At 43.9% G+C, this 24268-nt stretch overlaps 1 protein-coding gene across 1 annotated transcript in view; it reads right to left on the bottom strand.

Moving 5' to 3' along the window:
- LRRTM4 (leucine rich repeat transmembrane neuronal 4) overlaps positions 1-24268 on the bottom strand; it is an 882974-nt gene that overhangs the window by 392703 nt on the left and 466003 nt on the right. Inside the window, exon 4 of the mRNA XM_074981699.1 lies at positions 13487-13610. The gene's annotated coding sequence lies outside the window, so the exon portion shown is untranslated. The remainder of the gene's footprint in view (positions 1-13486; positions 13611-24268) is intronic.

A 24268-nucleotide genomic window follows, 5' to 3' on the forward strand; every position in this document is an offset into this window, starting at 1 on the left:
TATGAAGGCTTATCCAGTGGTTCTGGCACAAGCCCCTCAGACTTTGGAGACACAGTTACCTACCATTCCTCCGTTACCAACACAGACTTCCTACAGGTTGCTGGGAAAGTCACCTAGCCTCTCTGTGCCTTGGTTCTCCTTCTGTAAAATGGCACTTACTTCCTCAGCGCAGGCTGAATACCTTAAAGCTTATGAACCACTTTGAGATCTGCTGATGAAAATACTAGTTAAAACCTACATATTGCGATTCAGTGCACAGTTAAATCAACTGTTACAGAGTCAGGGGAGAAATGTTGTCCCCTGTGGGGTAGGGGCACTCAGGACAGGGGGCTGAGAGGAGCAATATGACAGTACGTATGGAAGAAACTGAAGTGTGGGTGGAGTGCAGGGAGGTTAGGGCAGGGGGTTGTGGGGTGGGGGTGCAGGAGTCGGGGTTGGGGTGTGAGGAAGGCTCAGAGTAAGGCTTTGGGGCCAACCTCTTTCACCCACCATCTGCTGAGCTCAGCAGCCTGCAGGAGAGCCCCAGGAGCCCAGCTGGGAGTGCGCCATCTCCTCCCGCAGTAAGGCACCTGCCTGGCTCCTACCAGAGTGATGCACCAGCTCACTTTCACCTCCGGACAATGTCCAATGTATTGGTTGTAACCAGTTTGTAACCATCAACACCACCTGCATTTGGCATGGTTACTACCCCATATCACATAAAGAGCTCATTCTTGTCATGAGTATTCATCGGTTATGAACTCTGCATAAACTATGAATTATAGATCTTCTGTATGAAATGTGACCTACTGCATTCAATAGGTTAGCTCTACCATTTGCATTATGGTTTTCTGCCTCCGCATGCTGTATTCACCAAGATGCTTAAGCCAATCAAAGCCTGTGAAGAGCAGAAGGGGACACGTGTACCACTGAGACCCTCTCTGCAGCAGCTCAGTTCCTGGACTACAGCTTGAGTGCCAAGCCAGATCGAAGAAACAGTGGGCTAGAAAGAAGAAATGTGGCTTGATTCTCAAAACAGCTATTTTTAAAGGTCCATTTTTACAAGGGCCCACTTTCAAGTGTTCACAGGAGAGCTGGTCAAAACAATGCTCATTGTTTACATGGGAGAGTCTAGGGAAAAAAAATCTATTTCTGCCCTTCAAAATTTCCCATGAAAACCTTTCAGTTTTTCACTCAAAAAATTTATTTGAGAAAATAAATGAATATATATAAGATTTTTTCATTTAGAATGGAAATTTTTAAATGAAATAAAAAATTCAGTAAAAATAGTCATTTAGAAAAACAAAATTAATTTTGCTTGGTCGGAGAGGGGAAGCTAAGATACAATTTTTTCAACCAGCTACATTCATCAGCCATAAATATTGACAGATTTGCAAATGACATCAGTCCCTAACATAGACACACCATCCTTGGAAATTCTGAACATCTCTCCCTGATGCTGGAGCCTCAGTGGGAGCTGAGCAACTTTGAAAACGTGCCTCCAGATTTCCTAATGCCTCAGCAGCACTCACAGTGCAGGACTAAGGGTGTGGTGGGTTGTGTTTTTTTGGGGGGGGAGGGCGGGGGGCTGTTTATATTTTTTGGGCCTTCAGCATTTAGTGTTAACTCAGTGGCCAGATTTGTCAGACTGGAGACTTGTCCTGTGCATCCAGATGCACTCATGAGAATGTCACAGCCAGCAGCAGTGCAAGATTTTCCCACGCTGTGCTGCTAGCATGCTTTATTTGTGGTGTGCAGTGGGTACAAAAAGGAAGACAATTCAGCACCATAGCACAGATCAAACCTTTGGCTCCCCTGCTAAACTGGTTGCTTAGTTGTGATAGTGATTTTGTGGTGTGTACATCTGTTTGCTAAGACCTGGCCTGAGACCATCAACTAATTGTTACTTTGAGCAGCCAAGAGACACTAGCCAGCCTTGGCTGGGTTCAGAGCAGGCTGGATTCAGACCAATGACCTGGGGGTGACAGACTGGGTCAATGCATTTCCCTGCTGTTAGCTAAGCAGATAAATATTTATTGAAAATAACTAGGATCCAGTGACATTTCCAGCTGGACTGTTACCCACTTCAGAGACATACAACTGCAGCCCATTAAGGCTGTGTCTACATGTGGTCCTCTCTTTTGGAAGTGGCATGTTAATGAGGCGCTGACATGCATATTCAGTGTCTCATTAGCATAATGGCAGCCAGTCGTGCTTCAAAAGGGCTGCTTTTGAAACGCAGAGTGGCTGCATAGATACAGGCACTTTGAAATAAACTCCGCACTTTGAAACTCCCTTATTCCCAATTCATTTTGGGAAAAAGGGAATTTCAAAGTGTGGCACGTATTTTGAAGCGTCTGTGTCTATACAGAGTCTACACTTCGAAAGCAGCACTTTCAAAGCACGACTGGCTGCCATTATGGTAATGAGGTGCTGAATATGCATGCCAGCGCCTCATTAACCTGTTCCAAAGTGTCTCATTAACATGCCCCTTCTGAAAGGAAGGGGCATGTGTATACATGGCTGAAGAGACATTCACTTGCCACCTCAGGTGACCTTTGATGCTTCACATCAGTTCCTGCATGAAGCCTTACAATGCTGGATGGTACAGGGTAGTCCTGGATGGCAGGAGGACTTGGCAGATAGGCCTCACTCCCACTCTTTTTAATATGGGCCCCTGAGTTCCATAAGGATAAATGCCAAGCACTTCACTTAGAGAGGAACAATAAGTTTCACGTACACAAAATGGCAATTGACCTCCTACGATGAAGTACTGCAGGAAGGGATCTTGTGGTCATTCTGGACCACAAGTGGAATATGAGTCAACAGTGTGACAATGCTGCAAAAAAATGCTAACATGATTCTAGATGTATTAACAGGAGTGTTGAGAGCAAGACACAAGAAGTCATTCTTCCGCTCTACTCTGAGCTCATTAGGCCTCATTTGGCATGTTGTGTCCAGTTCGAGAGGTGTGGAGACATTGGAGACGGTTGAGAAAACAACAACAAAAATGATTAAAGGTCAAGAAAACATGACCTATGAGGAACAATGGAAAGAACTGGGTTTGTTTAATCTGGAAAAAAGACGACAGAGATGATAACCGCTTTCAAGTACCCAAAAGAATGATACAGGAAGGAGAGCGAGAATTTTTTCTCCTTCACCTCTGAGGATAGGACATGGGACTAAATTGCAGCAGGGGAGGTTTAGTTTGGAGTTTAGAAAAAACTTCCTAACTGTCCAGGTGGTCAAGCACTGGAATAAATTACCTGGGGAGGTTGTGGAATCTCCATCACTGGAGATATTTAAGAGCAGGATGTATAGGCATCTGTCAGCGATAGTCTAGACTCATGGTGTTCAATATGTTCGCTCCACGCCACATATGGCAAACAGGACATGGCATTGTGGCAAATGCATAACTAACTAATAAGAAATAATAATTCTTCAGATTGAACACTTGTGCTCAAGACAATTAGCACAGGTGCTCACTCAGGCGAGGCAGCCTGCCAGAAAGCAGGAAACCCCTCTGGGCACTGCCGCCACCCGAGCTGAAAGGGAGGATGGCAAGGATGTGGCTTTGATATCATGCCCTCTAATGTGTCAGGGCAGTGCTGCTGTCTGTGCATTACTTGCAGGGAACACCTGGAGCCACATCACTCCCAGCCACACTGGGGGGTGGTTGATACAGACTATCATAGAGTCACAGAGTACTAGGACTGGAAGGAACCTCGAGAGGCCATCGAGTCCAGCCCCCTACTCCAATGGCAGGACCAAGGACTGTCTAAACCATCCCTGATAGACATCTACCTAACCTGTTCTTAAATATCTCCAGCGATGGAGATTCCACAACCTCCCTTGGCAATTTATTCCACTGTTTGACCACCCTGACAGTTAGGAACTTTTTCCTAATGTCCAACCTAAACCTCCCTCGCTGCAGTTTAAGTCCATTGCCTCTTGTTCTACCCTCAGAGGCCAAGAAGAACAAGTTTTCTCCCTCCTCCTTATGACTCCCTTTTAGATACCTGAAAACCGCTATCATGTCTCCCCTCAGTCTTCTCTTTTCCAAACTAAACAAGCCCAATTCTTTCAGCCTTTCTTCATAGGTCACATTCTCTAGACCCTTGATCATTCTTGTTGCTCTTTTCTGGACCCTCTCTAATTTCTCCACATCTTTCTTGAACTGCTGTGCCCGGAACTGGACACAGTACTCCAGCTGAGGCCTAACCAATGCAGAGTAGAGTGGAAGAATGACTTCTCATGTCTTGTTCACAACACACGTTAATGCATCCCAGAATCATGTTTGCTTTTTTTGCAACAGCACCACACTCTTGACTCATATTTAGCTTGTGGTCCACTATAATGCCTAGATCCCTTTCTGCTGTAGTCATTCCTAGACAGTCTCTCCCCATTCTGTATGTGTGAAACTGATTGTTCTTTCCCAAGTGGAGTACTTTGCATTTGTCTTTATGGCTATGGGTGGGTTCAAAGCCCTTTCTGTAGTTAGCCTTTCTTTGTTGCAATGAGTTGTGTTGCCATTCTTGTGTCTGTGATTATTATGTCATCTCACATTTTCATGTGAATTCAAAGGCCAGACGGTATTTATTTTTTCTATTACTATTTAATAAAACTTTGCATAATATAACTAAATGGAAAAATGACAACCACAAGTGTGGCGATCTTTGAATTCCTATTGGACACCGCTGGTCTAGATGGTGCTTGGCCCTGCTAGGAGTGCAAGGAACTAGATTCAATGACCGCTTGAGGTCCATTTGTAGCTGCAGCACTTCTCAAGGTTGCCCTCTGGGGTGCATTTTGTCCCCTCCTTCAGTATGGGCCATACCTGCATAAAGCCTATTTAGGAAGGCGTCCTACAGCTCACCAGAACCTTGCCCCTCACGCATATCTATTGCGGTATGATGTAGGAGGCCAGCCCTAGATCAAACGGCACTCACCAAGCTGCATTTTGGCACCCCTTCGTTTGTTAAATTTCCATATGGCACCCCAAACCCAGTGCCTCAGGTGATTGCTTCGGTCCGTTGCCCCTCTATCCACCAGCTCTTAAATTCTTATCAACAAAATCACTCTATGGATTGACAGACAGAACATGGCCTGGAATCTTTCTTTATGGTAAATAATGAGAAATACTATTAGCCATTATTTATTTTACAAACATGCATTAATTCTATTTACATCTGTACACATGCAGCATTCACTCAGAGATGCTGATAGATACAGACACCCATATGTACACACACATTATAACTAAGTTCTGTCCTGCTGTATCCTACCTACAAAATTAACAAAGGCACGGTAGTCTTTGCAAACCCTGTCCTCAATGCACCTGCAATTGACTGGCACAAATAACAACTGGGGTCGCAGTTTAGAGGTCAGTTTTATGTCTACACTAAGAAGCTGATTGCACCTGCAAAGGAGACATGACTAAGAACAGGGTGGAAATCAGTCCCTCTCTGTACATTCATGTATGGGAATTTCTCAGCAAACTGAGTGCTAGAGCAAAACAAACATGACCAGAAAAAAAAAAAAAAAAGTTGACAGATTTCTGACTCCAACATAAAAAACACTGCTGTACTTGAGTGACAACAAGGGCCTGACACAGTCAAAATTAGCTTCCATAGCTGCTGTCCCTCAAAAGCTCCATAGATCTTCTGGGTTTTGCTGCTACACAGGCCTGTCACTATCCTATGCATGACACATGATCCCTTTGGTGAGTATGACAATGACAGAGATAGCTGTAAATAGCTCAAAATTGAAGCAACATCACTTGTTTTTGGAACTACAATATTCAGCTGTCCATATCTATGCAGCAAAGCACATGCTAAAATGCTTTAGGGAACAGGGACAGTGCATAATACTTTACTGAACTTGGGTCAAAGTTCGGATCCTTGGAGTAACACTAATTCTGTGTTGGAACACTGATGTGCAATTGAAATGTCAGCCTTAATGCCACATTAGTGCATACTTTTGCATAGAATAAAAGAGACGGATATTTTCCTATTTACAGGTGAATTACCACAATAAAAGGGATATCTTATATTAAAACTACTTCACTTTAAAGAAACAGGATGAAACAATGCAATGGGTCACAGAAAGGTTTACTCACCGCTTGAGCTCTATAGGCCTGATTGGTTATGGGGGCAGGATAAGGGGCAATTGCCCAAGGTCCCAGCAATTTAAAAAGGCCAGGGCCCTGGTCTCTGCCACAGTAGCTTTGTTGAAAAGCATCTCTTGACTGAAAGATGCTTTTGATATGCCCCGTGCAGAACCCAGGGAAGGGTCACTTGGCCCTGGAGCCTGCATGGGGCATGTCAAAAGCATCTTTCAATCAGCACATGCTGATGCAGTTCTCCCCATAGCAGCCAGGTTGGGTCTGGTGAGGGGATGGAGTTGGACAAGCTACAGCCCCCCAGTATAACAAGGATGTGGATTTGCTGGAGCAGGTTCAGCGGAGGGCAACAAAAATAATTAAGGGGCTGGAGCACATGACCTGTGAGGAGAAGCTGATGGATTTGTGCTTATTTAGTTTGCGGAAGAGAAGACTGAGGGGTGATTTAACAGCAGCCTTCAACTTCCTGAAGGGGTGCTCTAAAAAGGATGGAGAGAAACTGTTCTCAGTGGTGACAGATGGCAGAACAAAGGGTAATGGTCTGAAGTTACAGAAGGAGAGGACTAGGTTGGATATTAGGAAAAACCAGGAGGGTGGTGAAGCACTGGAATGCGTTGCCTAGGGAGGTGGGTTAACGGGGAAATCCTTAGTCAGCTTAAACTCAAAAAGGATGCATACAAGAAATGGAAACATGGACAGTTGACTAAGGAGGAGTATAAACACACAGCTGGAGAATGCTGGGCAGCAATCAGGAAAGCAAAAGCACAATTGGAACTGCAGCTGGCAGGGGATGTGACGAGTAACAAGAAGGGTTTCTACAGGCATGTTAACAATAAACGGGTTTTCAGAGAAGGTGTGGGGCCATTACTGGATGAGGGAGGTAACCTAGTGACAGATGATGTAGGAAAAGCTGAAGTACTCAATGCTTTTTTTGCCTCAGTCTTCACGGACAAAGTCAACATCCACATGACAGTCCTAGACAATGCAGTATGGGAAGGTGGAGGGCAGCCATCTGTGGGGAAGGAAAAAGTTCTGAGCCATCTAGAAAAACTAGATGTACACAAGTCCATGGGTCTGGATTTAATGCACCTGAACGTACTGAGGGAATTGGCAGAGGTCATTGCTGAACCTTTGGCCATTATCCTTGAAGACTCTTGGAGATCAGGGGAGATACCAGATGACTGGAAGAAGGCAAACGCAGTGCCCATCTTTAAAAAAGGAAAGGAGGACAATCCAGGGAACTATGGACCCGTCAGCCTTACCTAAATCCCTGGGAAAATAATGGAGGGAAGCCTCAAGGAATCTGTTTTGGAGCACTTGGAAGAGGGGGAAATGATCAAAAGGAGCCAACATGGATTCACCAAGGGCAAGTCCTGCCTGACCAAACTGATTAGCTTCTGTAACGAGGTAACAAGCTCTGTGGACATGGGGAAGTCAGTGGATGTGATATACCTTGACTTCAGCAAAGCTTTTGATATGGTCTCCCACAACATTCTTGTCCATAAGTTAAGGAAATATGGATTGGATCCTTGGACTATAAGATGGATAGAAATCTGCCTTGATGGTTGGGCCCATCGGGTCGTGGTCAATTGCTCAATATCTGGATGGCGGTCGGTTTCAAGCGGAGTGCCACAAGGCTCAGTTCTGGGCTGGTGTTATTAAACATCTTCATTAATGATGAGGCACTGGATTGCACCCTCAGCAAGTTTGCAGATTACACAAAATTAAGGGGAGGGGTAGATACGTTGGAGGACAGAGAAAGAATCCAGAGTGACCTGGATAGATTGGAGGACTGGGCCAAAACAAATTTGATGTGGTTCAACAAGGAGAAGTGTTGAGTCCTGCACCTGGGGCAGAAGGAATCCCAAGCATTGTTACAGGCTGGGGACTGACTGGCTCAGCAGCGGTATGATGGAAAGGGACCAAGGGGTTATGGCGGATGAAGGGCTGGATATTAGTAAACAGTGCGCCCTTGTAGACAAGAAGGCTAACGGCATGCTAGGGTGCATTAGGGGGAGCATTTGAGCAGATCTAGAGAAGTAGTTATTCCCCTCTATTTGGCACTGGTGAGGCCACATCTTGAATATTGTGTCCAGTTTTGGGTCTCCCAGCGTAAAGAGGATGTGGATTTGCTGGAGCAGGTTCAGTGGAGGGCAACAAAAATGATTTAGGGGCTGGAGCACAAGATCTATGAGGATAGGCTGAGGGATTTGCGCTTGTTTAGTTTACAGAAGAGAAGACTTAGGGGTAATTAATAGCAGCCTTCAACTTCCTGAAGGGGAGCTCTGAAGAGAAGAGGGAGAAACGGTTCTCAGTGGTGTCAGATGGCAGAACAAGGAGTAATGGTCTGAAGTTGAAGAGGGAGAGGTGTAGGTTAGATATTAGGAAAAACTACCTCACCAGGAGGGTGGTGAAGCATTGGAATGCGTTGCCTAGGAGGTGGTGGATTCTCCATCCCTTGAGGTTTTTCAGTCCCGGCTTGACAAGGTCCTGGCTGGGATGATTTAGATGGGGTTGAGCCTGCTTGAAGCAGGGGGCTGGACTAGATGACCTCCTGAGGTCCCTTCCGGCCCTATGATTCTATGGTGGTTGAATCTTGATCCCTCAAGGTTTTAAGTCCCGGCTTGACATAGTCATGGCAGGCATGACTTGGTTGGGGTTGATCCTGCTTGGGTAGGAGGCTGGACACGATGACCTCTTGAGGTCCCTTCCAGCTCTGTGATTCTAGGAGAATGCCTCTGGCACAACGGGTGCGCTTGATGTTTCTCTGGACTTGTGGTTCCAGCCAAGAGACTCAGTTGATAATGGCTCAGTTTTTCAATGACAGGAGTGTAATGGGACATCTACTCTCCACTGGCATGTAAGAGGTTAATAGAGCCCTTGGGAGGCTGCATGGGAAGTGACCAGCAAGAGGGGGCTGGGAAGAGTGCCAGTCTGGGCCCTTCAGGCCCATGGAAGAAGCATTGCAGAGCAGAGTCAGTTGCTGCAGGCAGCCCAAGGACTAAACCTAGCAGGCTGCAGGAAGGTAACACCTTGGAGAGGGAAGTTCCTAGCAACCACAGGAAGGGCAAGAGGAACTGAGGCTGGTTGCTGGGACATGCTGGCTGGAGGTAAGGAAGTTGTGGGGCTGGACCTGAAGCAGCAGAGGACTCCCATCTACAGGGTGCTGGGCCAGGACTCAGCAGTGGGGGAGGGGGTGTCTCCCATGCTCCTCCCCTTGAGAGGTGAGCAAGGAAGTGATCAGTTATGCACCACAACCCCCAAAGGTTTTTTTTAGTCCCTCTTTCTCAGGATAGAGCACTCCCCTGAGCAAGACCTGCACTCTTTGTACACACTTCTCTGCGTTAAAGCACATCCTGTCTGCTTGTGCGCAGTTTACCAATGGACCCAACTGCTATCAGCGATGTCTCCAGTAAATTATTTCCTATGGCCCCAATCTTCAGACTAGCCCCAGACTTTATCAGTGATGATTTTACGCCTAATGCCTTTGGCGAGTGGTACAGGCAGAGTCTTGCAGGCCTGGAATATGGAAACAAGCACAGCTCAGGACAGTGAAAGCTAAGGATAAAGCATTCCTGAGAGAGAGGATTCAGCTATGCAACCAGGCTTGCCGATCAGGGTGGGGAGGAACAAAGGGGGCAGCTGCCCCAAGGCCCAGCTTTTCAAAGCCTACTTCAGCTGCGGTGGTGGCTGGAGCTCTTGGCTCCTTTCAGGTGCCACAACAGTGCTGCACTGCCACTTCATGAGTTACTGGGTCCCAGCAGCACTCAGGGCTAACTACCATAGGTTCCACCCCTTCTGCCGGCACAGAGCAAGCCCCCCCCCACTTTTGCCCCAAGGGTCGTGGTGGACATCAGCCCCGCTGGACGGAACCATCTTCCAGAGAAGATTAGGCCAACCTTGCGCCTGGCCACCCTCTTTCCTTTTTCTTCTCTTTCTGTAAACTTCCTACCACAAGTGACATTCACAATACCAGCACTCCCCATCCAAGAGTCAACCCAGAGTACATTCCAAAACCCCACCCAAGCAGCGTTTTGATCCAGAAAGGAAAAGGGAAAGAGACGATTGATACATGTGGGATGTGCTCAGCCACCACAGTGGTAGGCGGCATCACAAAACAGATATGAGAGTGTGCAGTGGGGAAAAAAGTTTTGAACAGGGCATATGAATGGGGGCAGGGGCAGGGGCAGGGGCAGAAGAAGGCTTTGAGATAGGGCCTGGAGACTGGAAATTGTTAGTTGAGAAGCAGGGGCAATTTGGATAACAATTCACAGCATGTTGCAAGGCTTAATTAATGAACACTTACCAGATCCTTGGATGAAATAGGTAATAAAAGTGAAATTCACCCCACTGCATGCATCAAATTTTAGACTGTTAAGTGCTGCATCGTTCTTTTTGTGTGCCTCTGGGTGGGGTGGGTATTTTATACTTTTACGTGGTCTGTAAAGTGCTCTGTGGACTTTCTGGCTGCCAGCATCTTTATTATTCTGTCTCAAAATATCCCTAATACTGCCATGGTGGGTATTCCACCGATGACTTGTGTTTCATTCAATTTCCTTTTTAAATCTTATCACTAGGTTTTGTTGTCTCATCTATTACCTCTTCATACATTTATGTGTAAGTATATCCTGCACCAAATGGTGTTGGAGAAATCCCAGCACAGAACAGCCCAATTGTTTATTAGGGACAAAAAGTATATGAATGTATAATAAGTTTTGAGTAAAAATAAAAGCTTTAAAAAAAGGTAATTAAATAGAGGCCAGTTGCAATAAGTAATTAGAAAATTTATTTTTGCAAGCCTAAGAACACCCACAATTTCAAATAATATCAATATTGTATTTAGAAAATAATTAAAGTTAAACCTTTTCAATTCAATTTAGCCTTCATAATTACAGAAATCAGAAGCAATATTCTTGTGATTACATTTACCATGTATGACGTAAAACACTTGCTAATGTTGTGCAGGCCAAATCCAGTGCATGTGCATACACACACGCATGCGGCTTTAGTCCGAATGGATGAATTCTCTGTGGCTACGCTACCTTTTATAATTTGGTTATTTCAGTATAGTTAGGGCAGTATAGCTCCAAGATGCACCTCGTACAGATTCACAATAAATTTACAGCCACATTCTCACTTATGATCCAGTTGCTTCCCCTACTCAATCAGCACAAAGTGGACGAATGTTGGCTTCAAATTGCCAGAAAATCCCCCTGGTGGCAAGGGGACTGGTGAGAAAGTGGAAGGGCTGTTTCTAATACCAGCTGCCACCCCTCCATGACGTATTCAAAGTGGAGACAGGACATGGCAGAGCTATGCTGTACTGATGGGGACCTGCAGCCATAGGGGCAAGTAAATGAAATTTACCCCTTTGCAGAAGGCCAAACCAACACTCATTTAGCTCTTATTTCATTCTTTAAGCATATATGCACCCAAATGCATTGGCTTCATGTGCCTATGCAGCCTTGCCCTCAAGTGGTTAGTTCCCATTGGAATGCTAATTTTTTAGAATTTGTCTCGGTCTCTCTATGAATCAAGGTAAATTGTCTGGCACCACATAAGATTTAAAAAAGCAATGGACTGATAGATCATAAGCATCTATGACACTAAGAATTTGTCTCTGTTGAAAAGAGGTGAAGCCCATATGCAGAATGGGTTGCAGTTTGAGTTGAACAGTCAATTGCTCTTCTACTTTCAATATTGGGATTTCTGCCCAGTCTCAAGAAAGCATAGAGGCCTTAGAAATGCTCTGTAGCTTCTAGCAAAGTTTGGCTATTTAGTCCTGCGCTGGGTGGTGCCTGTGGTAAGTTCTTAAGCTATCCTGATCCAGTCTTGATTCTAACAGAAAGCTTTGGAATTTCAACTCATGGCAAGATTTCCTAATTATACAAACAAAAACCTAAATGTGAAATCAACATAATAACCTCACCTTTCACTTTATAAATGACAGAAAGAGACTGGCCTGAACCAGCCACAAATAAATAAAAATCAGTAATAACTAATTCCACATAGTTCCTGTATAGCTTTCTTTACCAACAGCACTGACATCAGCAGCACTTTGCAAAGGAGGGTGGTATCTTTCTCCCCATTTGGCAGATAGGAGAGCTGGAGCAGAGAGGTGAAGTGACTTGCCCAAGCTCTCTCAGCAGAAGACCCGAGTCCCAGCACAGTACTCTACAGCAAATGTAAAGGAGCTGACCAACTAATGCTCCTGTACAGTGTCACACCAGGGTGTGCCATCCTTGCAGCTCTCTGCCCAGGCTCCATTGTGCCTTGACTGGCAATTGAGCTGGCAGACACACACACGTTTTGTTCCTTTGTTTCTACATCACCCCTCCTTGCCTATACCTTGGAGGAAACTTACACAGCCCTGCGTTGCACCATGAACGTTGGAGCTCCTCCAGCTCATACAGCCATCAACAGTTTTCAGTTCCTCTTGAGCTGCCCAACACACATATGAACTGCTCCCTTAGCGCCTTCTGCTACTGGACTGCTCCTTTCATGCCTGGCTAGGCTGCTTGCTGCTGGCTCTGCTACCAGCATTGGGCAAGTTCAATTCCGACCCCATTGATTGGTTGCATCCGCCACTAACCTGCTAATACAACCTGCCCATTCACACCAGCAGTGAATTTGCCCGACATGTCCCTCACTCATCTTCACGACCATATGAGGGACATCAGCACTGTTAAGAAAACAGGGCTCGTCTCTTAACTGGAACTGTTACTTAAAATGCTCTAAATAGCTATCCACCAGCGCAGTCCAGGAAACTCATGTCCACTGCACCCACAAAGTCAAACTGATCCGCCCTGGCAACCTCCCAGAATTTCTGTGCACCCCACCTTTGCCTGCCATTTCTTCTCCACACCATGTATCTGTTTGTCATTGGCAGTGTTACTCCTGAAGAGGTTGTGATGCAGTTAAAGCAGGAGCCCCTATTCTATCATGGACCCACTTATGCTACTCTCAGTATGTTTCCATGCATATAGCTTATTTCACCTGGAAGACTGGCACAATGTACCTTTCTGCTGAGATACATGTAGATATATTGGGGTTACACAAGCTGGGGTTACCCCAGCTCCCACATTTATACAGGACAAACAGGCTAGGCCTCAGTGGCACAGACAGAAGGTAGAGGAACTGCCTGCTGGTCTGTGTTTGTGCAGTACTCATAACAGGGCTTATTCGTCTTTGATCATCACGAACTACCAAAAATAATGGGATTAATAAACAATAATAATGTTGACATTTTTTAACTCATGGCAGGCACCAGGCTACAAGGAGGATGAAAGCCATAAATATAGCTGGATAAACAACACAGGTGTAGCTCAACTCATTGGATTAAATGCTATGAATTCTTTGGAGCAGAGGGGAGAGGTGGGGACTTACCATGTCATATAGGACACAGGACTTATGTGAAGTAGCAGATCTGCTGGGATGGTTTAGTGCTCTTCTTGAGTCAATTTGGACTGAAGATGCTCATCCCTTTTTCATCTGGTATCACTCACCGAAGCTGAAAGACAAGATATAAAGGTTGAACCTCTCTAATCGAGAATTCTTTTGTCCAGCAAACTGTGTAATTGACATGATTGTAGTTAGCCAGATGACCACTTATCATGGGTGTGGCCAAGTTTCTCACGGTCCCACAAAGTTGGTTCCAGCCACCAGTCCTGGCTCTCAGTATTCTGTGCTTTTATTTAGCTGTAATTTACCCCTAAATCTCTTCTAAGAGCCCAGTAAGCAGGGGAAAAGTTAGTAAAGTGCTAGAAAATATTGACCTCTCATTCTCTGGCAAACTCTCTTGTCCAGCACTGCTTAGGTCCCAAGGGTGCAGGACAGGAGAGGGTCAACCTGTATATCCAAATAAATAAATAAAACTAAAAGACATCGGAATTTCATAGGGGAGTTGTAAGGATTATTTAAAACAGACCCTGGGGTTTAACTTATTTATTTTTGCTTTGCTGGTAAATTGTTACTAGATTAGCAATTGAAGTGAAATGGCTGGGACCTTTGATTAATACGCTGTCTGTGCGGAGAAGGATCTTCTGACACTATAGGTTTAACGTAATGTCTACTGTTCATGCGAATATGTCGATCTAGTACAAATCTAGACTCCACAGATCCAAATTATTCTAAGTTCTCATAAGTTCTTTGCCACCTGCCTTTGACTTACTGCATTACAAATGATGGGTACAGTTTTCTGTGGAACCTCTTGAGGATTCCTGAATATATGTCTGTGTGTGTGTGTGTGTGTGTGAGAGAGAGAGAGAGAGAGAGAGAGAGAGAGAGAGAGAGAGAGAGCGCGCACATCTGTAGACTGGCCTGGGATTTTGGTTCAGGCAATTATCATTTATTACAGTAGCAGCTTGATTATCTGGCATCCCTGGGTATAGGGGTTGCCAGATAATCAAATTGTCCAGTTAGTCCATTCCCTTTGTAATTTATTACTCAGACACTTCAGACTTCCCTGGCTCCTTCCTGATTGGAAGCCAAAATACTACAGCTGTGGATGTTCTTGTGAGGTTGCCAACAGTTTTGCAGATCCAGATGTTCACAGGGCAGGGAGCTAAATGGAAGGCCGACTAGGTGGATCTCTAATTGATGGAAGTTAAGTAAAAATCTTCCTAGTAGGAAATTATCCCTTATCTGTCATTGCAGGGTTTCTTGCACCTTCCTTTAAGAGAATTGCTAGTAATCACAGTTGGAAAGAAGATAATAAACTGGCCAGAGAGGTAGCTATGTTAATTATTGTTGCAAAACAAAGCAAGCAGTCTTGTAACATCTTAAAGACTAACAATTTTATTTATTCACTAATGAGTTTTCATGGGTTAAGACCCACTTCTTATTAGTTTGGAATATGAAAAAGTGGGTCTTGCGCAGGAAAGCTCATTAGCGAATAAATAAAATTGTTTGTCTTTAAGGTGCTACAGGACTGCTTGCTTTGTTTTGGGAAACTAGTCAGTTAGTGAATGCCAGTCAAGAAATTTTCACTGAGAATGCCCTATCCCCAGGTGGTTACATCAAGGCCCAGTTAACCTGCAGCCCTTAACTGAGAGGGCACTTCAAAGGGGGGAGTCTGAATCACCAATAGCCAGGATCCTAGAGTTCAAGTTAACCTTGTAAATTCCTTTCCCACTCTTTGTTTGAAGCCCAAAGTCATCAGTACTTGCAAAGAAAGAAACCCTGCAGCAATGGCTGTCAAATGCAAAAGAAAGAAAGAGTGCAAGAATGTAGGAAGGTTGCACTGCTTCTTCCTATTGCTTGAGCTATTGTAGGCTGTGTCTACACGTGCCCCAAACTTCGAAATGGCCATGCAAATGGCCATTTTGAAGTTTACTAATGAAGCGCTGAAATGCATATTCAGCGCTTCATTAGCATGCGGGCGGCAGCGGCGCTTCGAAATTGACGAGCCTTGCCGCCACGCGGCGCGTCCAGACGGGGCTCCTTTTCGAAAGGGCCCCACCTACTTCGAAGTCCCCTTATTCCCATGAGCTCATGGGAATAAGGGGACTTCGAAGAAGGTGGCGTCCTTTCGAAAAGGAGCCCCGTCTGGACGCGCCGCGTGGCGGCAAGGCTCGTCAATTTCGAAGCGCCGCTGCCGCCCGCATGCTAATGAAGCGCTGAATATGCATTTCAGCGCTTCATTAGTAAACTTCGAAATGGGCATTTGCATGGTCATTTTGAAGTTTGGGGCACGTGTAGACACAGCCCTACAGAACAACAGAACTGGACATAATACCCCAATTGAGGCCTTAGGAGTGCTGAGTAGAGCAGAAGAATGACTTCTGGCTTGCATGACTCCTGTTAATACATCCCAGAATTATTTTTTTTTTTTTTTGCAACAGCCTCACACTTTTGACTCATATTTAGCTTGTGGTCCACTATGAACCCTTCCCACAGTAGTCCCTCCTAGATAGTCGCTTCCCATTCTGTGTGTATGAAGCTGATTGTTCCTTCTAAGTGGATTATTCTGCATTTGTCCTTATTCAGCTTTATCCTGTTTACCTCAGACCATTTCTCCAGTTTGTCCAGATCATTCTAAGTTATGAGCTTATACTTCAAAGCAGTTGCAATCCCTCCCAGCTTGGCATCACCCACAAATTTAATAAGCATACTCTCAATGCCAGTATCTAAATCGTTCATGAAGATATTTAATAGAACTGTTACCAAAACTGATCTCTGCAGAACCCCACTTGTTATGCCCTTCCAGCATGACCGCGAACCATTAATAACTACTCTCTGAGAATGGTTATGGCCAGTTATGCACCCACCTTAGAGTGGCCCCATCTAAGTTGTATTTGCTTAGTTTATTGATAAGAAGATCATGCGAGACGCTGTCAAATGCCTTACTAATGTCTCGGTACACCACATCTACTGCTTCTCCCTTATCCACAAGACTTGTTATCTTGTCAAAACAAGATATCAGATTGGTGTGGCATGATTTGTCCTTTACAAATTGATGCTGGCTGTTACCTATCATCTTATTTTCTTCCAGATGTTTGCAGATCAATTCCTTAATTATTTGCTCCATTATCTTTCCCAGCACACAAGTTAAACTGACTAGTCTGTAGTTTCCTGGGTTATTTTTGCCCCCTCTTTATAGATGGGCACTATATTTGCCCTCTTCCAGTCTTCTGAAATCTTTCCTGACTTCCAGGACTTTTCAAAGATGAAAGCTAAAGGCTCAGAATCCTCCTCTATCAGCTCCTTATGTATTCTAGGATGTATTTCATGAGGCCCTCGTGACTTGCAGACATCTAATTTTTCTAAGTAATTTTTGACTAGTTTTTTTCTTTATTTTCTCCTCTAAACCCACCCCCTTCCCACTATTGTGCATTATGTTAGACATTTCTGCATCAGCCTTCTTGCTGAAGATTGAAACAAAGAAGTCATTAAAGTACCGCTGCCATTTCCAAGTTTCCTGATATTCTTTCTCCCTCTTCACTGAGTAGCGGGCCTTCCCTGATCTTGATCTTGCACTTGCTTCTAATATATTTATAGAATGACTTCTTGTTACCCTTTATGTTTCTAGCTAGTTTGAGCTCATTTTGTGCCTTGGCCTTTCTAATCTTGCCCCTGCATATGTGTACTGTTTGCTTTATTCATCTTTTGTAATTTCTCCTAATGTCCACATTTTATATGACTCCTTTTTGATTTTGAGATCATGCAAGATCTCCTGGATAACCCAAGGAGACACTTTCTATCTTTCCTATGCAGCAGTATAGCTTGCTTTTGAGCCCTTAATAATGTCCCTTTTAAAAACTACCAGCTCTCTTCAGTTGTTTTTTCTCTTCTCCGAGTTTATCAAAATTTGCTTTCCTGAAATCTACTGTCCCTATTTTGCTGTTCTCCCTTTCACTATTTCTTAGAATCATGAACTCTATGATTTCATGGTCACTTTCTCCCAAGCTACCTTCCACTTTCAAATTCTTAATGAATTCCTCCCTATTTGTTAAAATCAAATCTAGAACTGCTCCCCCCCGACCCAGTAGCTTTCTCCACCTTCTGAAATAAAAAAATTGTTATCCATGCAGTCCAAGACCCTTCTGGATAGTCTGTGCTTTGCTGTGTTAGTTTCCCAACATACGCCTGGAGAGCTGAACTCCCCCATCATGTTTTAGGGCAGTGGGTTGCTGGGGCAGAGTCATCGCTGGTGAATCTCTACTACTACCAATAGAATTACATCAAAGGTACACTGCCTCTTGGATGAGATACAGTAACCCACTGGTGAGACTGCATTATAAGTCCCATTCTGTGTGTAATGCTGACAGTGGAACTTGAATCTGGGACCTCTGGAGCTTAGAACAGCAGCCTCTACTTCATGAGATAAAAGCCAGCTGCTTGGTAGCTAAGGCTGTCAAGCAGACATTCTCTCTGTGGCCTCAGTGCCACTCGCTGGGACAGGACAGCACCCTCAGAAGGGAGGCGGGTGTACATCCACAGGGAATGAAGTTGTTAGAGCTCCGAACTCCAGAGACATGGCTCGGCTGCTCATGCTTTTGCCCCAGTTCATCCTCTGCTGTGTGGGCTGACAGGGTGCTCATCCAGTGTAAACAAAGGACTTCATTGCACATGATCGCTATATATCTTGACGGCCATTTATGAGACAGCAGCAATAGTTACTGTAAATATCCAAAGGAGGAATTTTGCCTTGTAGTGGTAGTTTATTATTTACATTAGAATAGCAAGGAGGGAGGTAAGACGTGGCCCATTATGCTAAGCACTGTGTGTGTGTGCGTGTGTGCGCGCGTGCATATATATATAGAGAGAGAGAGAGTGTAAGGCACAGTCTCTGCCCCAAATACCCTACCATTTAAATGAACAAGAAGTAAGAGGGGAAATAAAGACTAATGGGTGAAGTGACTTCCCCAAGGCCACAGAATGGGATGATGGCAGAGCCAGGAATAGAACCCTTCCCTGTAACTGCCACTCAAGTGCTCTGTGTACATTTGTCCTGGAGTTTAAATTGGCTCTTATTCTATGCTTCATGCCAGAAATTGATTCATGGCTTTGCTGTACAGCTACTGGGTTTCATTCCAGAGGAGGCTGCATTTCAAGGATAGACAGAAGGATCAGTGCCTATACTTTTTCTTTTTTTTTTTTTTTTTAAACATCAGCTTGTATTTTGCTTTACAACCCTTTGGAATAAAAGAAAACTCTTACAAATTTAATATCTCAGTCAACTACCTAAACATGGAAAAAGCCATGAGGTAATGCACTTTGGATGAAATTCACCCCAGTGTACAGTGCACCCTCCTCCTCCCTAATAATATGGCACTTTCTGACTACTCCTGCAGAGAACTGTGGCACTGTATCACTGCCTACCCAACTATCACTCTGATAACCCACCTAACATAACAGGGCTCCTGACCCCACAACAGGTGTGTGTTCTCTACTGCACCAGAGCTACAGGAGTTGCAAGCAGTACACCCTCAGTACCACCACCAGTACCATCTTCTCCCGAGAACTAAATTGTGGCACTTTCCCAAGAGTACTCACTGCTGCCAGGCACTTTGATAACCCCTTGTCCTTACCATGTAGGCAACTCAACCGTACTGCAACAGGTCAGCTGCCTGAGTTTCCCAGCCGTGAGTACAATAAGCATGTCCCACTTGCAGGCAAGACACAGGCACACTCCTGTGTTCTGAGCAGCCCTGTGGCCTGCCCACCCCTTTGCCCACCAAATGCACACAGAATGATCAGATCCTCTGTTTCCACAGGCACAGCTTAGGTCACAGCTCCGTTTCATACCCAACACTAAAACAAGATCCCCTCTGCATCCTGCTGTTTACCTCTTCCTGTTCATTTTCCTTCTAAAGGGCCCACAGTCTCTTCATTAGCATTGTACTCAATGTGCAAATAGACTTCTACTGTAAGATACACAATGGTCAGCTGGGAAGATAAGTAATTCCCACCTGCTGTCTGGCAGAATCTGTCTCAAGGCACACTGCCTAGGGATGCTCAGTCATTAACTGAAACCCTCAGAATATAATTATCCGCACGGCTATTTCACAAAGTGTATGACAGCCAGTGTGATACAGCCTTTCAGCAGACACTGGAGATGACATATGTTGGTGAACTAAAAGCAAAATACCAAGTCCAAAGGATCCCTGTACTTTTTTAACACTTTTGTGTCCTCTTCAACTTGGCATCAAGAGGTTCTGGGGTCACAGATACATATTTTCAATCAGTTTAGCACTTTTGGGAGAGAACATTTTTATATTTATGACATACAGTGGAAATTAGGGCTCTTAGACAAGAGTCTGGAAGAAGAGAAAGGGGATGGAGCCATTAAAAATCTACTAGACATATTAGCAAAACAAAATGAGTCTTAACCCACCGGCAATGGTTGTCCCTGTTACAGGGTTGCTCGAAGACATACTCTGCTATTTGGAACAATGTGAAATTGCCCATGCAATTTAATCCTGCAGGACTGAGGCTGATATCAGAGAACAAAGCCATAAGGTGTGAATAACAATACATAGGTAGAAAATATTGTCTTTTTAGTTTCCTGTGGTGTGTTCTTGCTTTGTATGAAAACCACCATACGATCTAGGATATCATCACAGGTGTACTGTGACGCAACTATTAAATAGAAATCAGAAACAATCAAACATGCATTTGTGATCTATTTAATTGTTGAATTCAGGTCACTTTTTGTACTGAATTAAACTCACTACAAGTATGAAAATTAGTGCAACTGTATGCACTTCCCTCAGCCAAGGAAACAAGAAAAATTTTGCTTGTCCCTAACCTTTTACATTTTTCATGACAATCACTGCATTCCATGCCCCCCCTTTCCCCGATTAAAACACAAACAAGTCAATGTAAGAATGCCTGGCAGGCTAAGATGATTACAGGATAATTTGTGTTTGCAAGACCAAACAAAATCAATCACTGTTGTTAAGGGACAAACAGCATTAAATGGTGGTGAAAGGATATTTGTTGAATTTCTACAAAATAGTTTTTTTCAGTTCTGATAAGAGCTGGCTTGGCTAATGCCCAGTGCTCATGATTGTAATTTTCCAATTTATACATTATAAATGGAAAGCATCATCTGAATCAGTTGTGGATGGAATAAAAAATCCTCACTGCACATATGTATTTATCACATAAAATGTACTCCTGAGGAAAAAGATCAAAAAGTTGAAAGAACGTGTAGCAGATTCTGGCAATTGGACCAATTTAGGCTCAGTAATAACAGGTAAAGTGCAAATAATTTAACTTTAAAGTAATTAGGCCTTTAATCTCTATGAAATGGCTGCCACAGAGGCTGAACTGGGGACCTTCAGAGCTAAAAAAACTGTGAGTTGCTCCCATATGAGCTAAAAAGCCCAGGCTCCCTGAATGGAGCTGTGACAGCCTCAGATTTTCTGAGCCTGGAAGGGGACCTGAAGCATCTAGTCACAAGAGGTTTACGTGTACACTTCAGAAATGTAAATGTAGACCCAGAACTTCAAAGGATCTTCCTGGGGTCAGAGATAACTGCCATTTTGTACTCAGAGCTGGAACAGAGGAGACTCACTCCTTACAATCTCCTGGAGACTTCTGCCTCTCCACTGGGAATCACAGAATCACAGGGCTGGAAGGGACCTCAGGAGGTCATCTAGTCCAGCCCCCTGCTTCAAGCAGGATCAACCCCCACTAAGTCATCCCAGCCAGGACCTTGTGCAGCCGGGACTTAAAAACCTCAAGGGATGGAGAATCCACCACCTCTCTAGGCAACGCATTCCAGTTCCCTGTTACCCATCTCCTTACTGAGACTGAAAGGCTAGGGCTGCTCTTTGCTAATGGAAAATCATAATCACTTACACCACAGCAACACAGAAGAATAAGGCCCCAAGTCATGGGAGAGGCACATTATCAATTTCCATTTTTAATCCTGGCTAAAAAGCAGAAAGAAAAAAAGATCAGGCCTAACAAGAAGTTTTAAAGGTTTGGTTTGTCACTTGCTTCTAAAAATGTGCAGAGGGTTGGTCGGTTCTCCCCTCAATTCACTCCCTACTAACGTATCCTTCATTAATTGCAATACCTTTATAAATCACAGCTTCTGGCACTCCACTGTTTTTGTGATTGGCACTCACAAGTAATACCAATTGTACATAATTAAGAGAGTTCTGCATCCAGAAGAAAGGCAGGACCAGGAGCGTAGGACTGTACCTGATTTAATTATTTATAGTAGTGTTTGATGCTCTCAGTACTGGGTCATGCATGACCTCTGGGCAGTGGCTTCATCTTTTTAGAGCAATAAGTTATTGTGACACAGATAACTTTGGCAATTATTCCATCTTTGGTGCCATAGAGAATAAGGTTTTTTAAAGCTGAAGAAACAGGTTGCTTGTCACACACATAAGTGTTCTCTAAAAAGCCAGACAGAATCTTTATAGTCAAGAGGCCAATTATTGTTTCTTTAAGAAATGCCTACGCTGGTGTTATCGTAACCTTCACTTTCCCCACTATCTCATAACGGTCTCTGCTCTGCAGACAGCTTTGGAGGAAAGCATCTATGCATAGGTAGCACTCAGGAGGTGTACCACAACCCTATGCTCCTGCCAAAATTTTAATTGCTATAAACAGCATAGCTGTTCTTATCACAACTATAGAGCCTTGCTCTTTACCTCAAGCGTCAGCAGCTGATGCTTTTAGCTCTGAAGGTTCAAACCCAAATGTGATAGTCAAAAGGATGACTGTCACAACAGCACCTAATAACCTGAATCTGAGACCAGGACCCTGTATGCAGGGAAAGAGAGAGAGAGAGAAGATGGAAGAGTGTCTGGGACAGGAGCCAATGTGTATAGGGACTAGCAAAATGCAGGCTCCTTCGGGTGCTCGAGTCGTACCAACAACCACACTGAATTTGCGGAAAAGGTTTTGTCTCCTTTTAATTTTATGAGAACCATTTTGCACATCTCTGTGGAACAGTGCGTGCTCCGTAACCATAAGAGAAGATGTTTATTAGGGATCTAAATGCAGAATAATATGGGAAACTATAAAGGCTCTTTAGGAGAAAGGACAGTCTATTGGGTAAATAATGCATTTCTACAAGCATTGTTAAATACATATTTACCCACCAGAGTAGAATAACTGCAAAAAGGCTGCAGTTTGGTCTATTAGCTAAAGACATTACAAACACAAAAATCTGAACACATAAGAAAACCCCCTTTGAGAACATATTTATTTACCTGGGAGACTGGAAAAGCCCACAAAGGTTGGGATGTGTATTTATATATGTATTTGTTAAAAAGAAGTAACTAAATCTTGCCTTTTCGTCATAATTTAACAGAGGGATGCAAATGGCTCGCTAGAACGGCTTTGGTCTGCCTTGTGCAGAGAATATGTATTACATTATAACCTGCTCTAGGGACCCACTTCTCCCTCATGTGCTATAGTGTGAACAGAGCTAGTTATAACCAGTACAGCAAACACAGCCTGGCCTCAGAGAATGCTCAAAAGCATGACTAAACGTATCAAGGATATAGCATTCTACCATATGCCATAACATTCAATAACACTTCCCTGCCAAAAATACCATGCATGGTTTAGTGAAGAGTCATAGGTTCTATTTGCAGCTCTACTGCTAAACTCCACATGCCAGCCCCTTGGCATTTCTGCCTCAGTTTACCGAACAGAAAAATAAGGACCATAACATCTCCCTCCTGCATAAAGTGATTGGGGAGATGAAATTGGAGTGCTATATAGCAGTCGGCAATCATCAGCAGTGGAAGGAACTGGAAGAGCAAAGAATAGTTGGTACACCTATCACTTGGCATTATTGCTCCAGGTTTCATTGGCCTTTACCTCCCAGGATCTCTCTGAGCTTCAAGCCCTCTGCTTCCAGACTCCCAGGCTGTCTCAGAGGTTAGCTCAAGAGAGGAAGTACCTAGAGGTATGGGAAGAGACCTCACTTGGGTGACCTCCCATGCCTTCTCAAGAAGCCCACCCACTACCCTGGGATCTCATTTATGAAGATGCAGCTCTCCCCCTCTCACCCCAGCTGCAGGTGGTCACCAATACCTGACACCCATCTAGGTGCCACTCAGTGGCCTAATTGGGTTCCAGGTCCTGATAAAGCATGGTTGACCTGCGTCACATCCCTATGTTGTTTTAATCATTTACCAACATATGTGCTGGAACAATGGGTGATGCCACACCTCTCGGTTTCATGTGGCTCCCATTACATAGAGGGTTTACAATATGGTTCAGTGGCTCTCAGCACCCCCATGATAAAATTATTCCAGCACCCCAGTTTTGAATCAGTGGTATTTAAAATATACCTATCATATATCTATCACTATCTTACTACCTAAGTGCTAATTCACATGCTATAGAACATATTAGCAGCTTTACCTGGTGCTGTTTGGATGCTTAACTCAATTAACTTTATTTTTGTTTTAAACAAAAGGAAAATATACATGCCTCATATACGTGATTGTATTTTTCAAAAAATAAATTGTTATTTTTTTATTTTGGCTTGATTTAGAAGGAATTTTTAAACTTGTTCATTTAATTTTTTAATACATTTTTAAAATGAGAATTCCATCAAGTTTATTTTTTTCATCATCCCTATGAACTCTTATCATTTGCTATACTATAACAAAAAGAGTCATTTAGTTTCCAATAACATTTTCTTCTAATTTCCAAACCTTAAGCATTGATTTCGCTGTGCCAAAA

The sequence above is a fragment of the Carettochelys insculpta genome, chromosome 31 (assembly GCF_033958435.1).
Source record: "Carettochelys insculpta isolate YL-2023 chromosome 31, ASM3395843v1, whole genome shotgun sequence".
In the NCBI taxonomy this organism is placed as follows: domain Eukaryota; kingdom Metazoa; phylum Chordata; order Testudines; family Carettochelyidae; genus Carettochelys; species Carettochelys insculpta.